Source organism: Balaenoptera musculus, chromosome 18 (assembly GCF_009873245.2).
Source record: "Balaenoptera musculus isolate JJ_BM4_2016_0621 chromosome 18, mBalMus1.pri.v3, whole genome shotgun sequence".
NCBI lineage: Eukaryota > Metazoa > Chordata > Mammalia > Artiodactyla > Balaenopteridae > Balaenoptera > Balaenoptera musculus.
The window spans coordinates 26,825,081-26,827,543 of NC_045802.1; the positions used below are offsets into that span (position 1 = coordinate 26,825,081).

Consider the following 2,463-nt stretch of genomic DNA (forward strand, 5'->3'; position numbering starts at 1 on the left):
TCTGCACACTGCTCTGAATAGATGCCAGGGACATATGGACTATTGTTACTTTTCCTCCCCTGTCCCACCACTCCCAAATGTTACAGTGACCACAAAGCAAAGTGTTCGCAATAATTACATGGGGGAATTTTTTTTTTAAACCACCAACAATGAACAAAAATTAAAATTCACTCACTCTGCTGCTGTTTCAAAATTTCAATGTTAGTTTCTGCACACCCTCCCCCAACCCCCAACCCTATTTGTAAGGAACTAAAACATTATATCTGGTGACAGCAAAGATTTCACTACACCTCAAACACAGAACACCTATGAAGCAGAGGAATGTTGGCTTTTTAAACAGAAGCAGATAAAAAAAAAAAAAAAAATGCAGGACTCCTTCAGTTCTTCACTAGTCTTAGAAAAACTTTCCAGAATACTACTTCACACTGTTCTGCAGCAAATCCTGTGCATTCTGTATCTGGGTCTGTGTTCCTGTAATGGTAATGATCCGATCTTCGGACCCTTCTAAAGGCTCATCAATTTTGATCGATGCTCCTGACTCATGACGGATTTGTTTAATCTGCTGACCACCTTTGCCAATAATAGATCGAGCCAGATCTTTGGGAATAGTTATTTGTGTAGTAATAATAGGTCCACCAAGATCACCATATGATCCACGACCCCCTGCATAGGAATAATCATATCCAGAGCCACCCTGTGGTTCATAAGCCATCTGCCACTCTGATGGGCTCCATGTGTCTACTGCAGAGTCCCAGGTTTCATCAGCACTGAAACCAACCATGCCATCATAATGGTCTCCAGGTCTTCCTCTTCTGTCATAGGCCATTAGATCTCCTCCTCTAGGTGGTGGTGGTGGAGGAAGAGGAAGATTCTGAGCTCTGCCACCACCCCAGCCACCTCGTCCAGGAGGAGGTGGAGGAGGTCCTCGGCGAGGAATTTTATCATCATAAGCTCTTCTGGATGGAGGCATGGGACGCCCACCCCGACCAGGAGGCATTCTGTCACAACCATCTCTTCCCCGCATGGGAAATCCCACGGGACGTCCCCAGTGGTCATCAAACATCATTGTAAAACCACCATAATCATAGATTTCATGGTAAAAACTGGGATCATAAGCTGAGGACGTCCTTTGATGGGAGACTCTGATATAAGATCAAGGATGATCTTTATGTACTCTACAACCCTATCAGATTTTCCTCCAATAAGAACCACTCTGTCAGTGGATTGAGGACAACATTCCTGGAAAAGCTTGATTGTTGTCTGAGTGTTCTCTTGAAGTTCTTTGATTTTAGCACCTTTGACCCCAATAATTCCTCCAGCCAGACTCTGATGAATCAACAATCTCAACTCGCAAAGTCACGTCCTTTATAGTGTTGGTAATTTAAGCATTCCACAGCATCAGATTGGAGCAGGAGCTGGCTCCTTGCAGTGGGTGATGGCAACTGCAGGCCCTCTTCCAAGGTAGGGATGATTTTCTTCAGAATTTCTCCAACTGTTTCAATATCAGCACTAATACTCAATGTGCTCTCGGGGCCACTGTTGTCTGGGACTGAACACTGGCATTGTGGTCTGTACGGAGAGCCTTAATATTCTTGCCTCCTTTTCCAGTCACTGCCCCAGCATTCTTGCTCTGAAGCAGAATGCATAATTCAACCATCTCATCAGTGTTTCTAGAGCTTTTAAAAGCTTGTTCCTCTTCCACATCTTCAGCAGGGCGTTTACCAAATTCGCCATTGGTTTTGGTGTTGGGAAAGGTTTCCTCTGGCTATTCCGTTTCCATTTTCTTGTATTAAAGGAACACACCAATCAGTTATTAAATATATCCTTGCAGGGCAGAACTGAAGTGTTCTGGCCGGGACCAACAGACACCCTAGTGCTGCAGTAGCCTGGATCCGACAGGGGATGGCCCCAATTCTTTTTGATTTCATATTTTCTGGATATTTGCACCTCAAAGAAGTAACAAGAGGATACATGTTTTCCTTTTCTTTCTTTTACGTTGTGGCCTTTGAAATTAAAGCTAAAAACATATCAGGCTTAAGAGTAATTTCCCTGGATTGTTTTTCTTTTTCTTTTTTTAGTGGATAAACTGATATTGAACCAATTGGCATTGAATAGGCTGGGAAATAACACATTTCAAATTTAATATCTACATGAAGTGACAGGTATTTGGTAAAAAGAGAGATCAATAGCCCAAAGGTCAAAATTTTCCTTATGACTTATGGTACAGACCAAGAATAAATTATTTTAACTTCTGTAAATCTCCACATCACTTTAAACATTTTAAATCTTCTTCTGCATTCTTCTTATACTATTGATGTGCCTTTCAGAGATAACTAAGCTAAAAAAGTTTGAGAAGTATTTGCTAACTCTCTGAGGAGAGCAAGGGCTCAATGGTATGTTTTGAATTCTAGTTCAACTACTTTATGATAAGGAATTTTCTTTATTCACAATTGAGTTCTGCCT

At 41.7% G+C, this 2,463-nt stretch overlaps 1 pseudogene; it reads right to left on the reverse strand.

Moving 5' to 3' along the window:
* Positions 1-279: 279 nt before the first annotated feature.
* Positions 280-1,780, reverse strand: LOC118884251 (annotated as a pseudogene).
* Between the last annotated feature and the right edge of the window lie 683 nt (positions 1,781-2,463).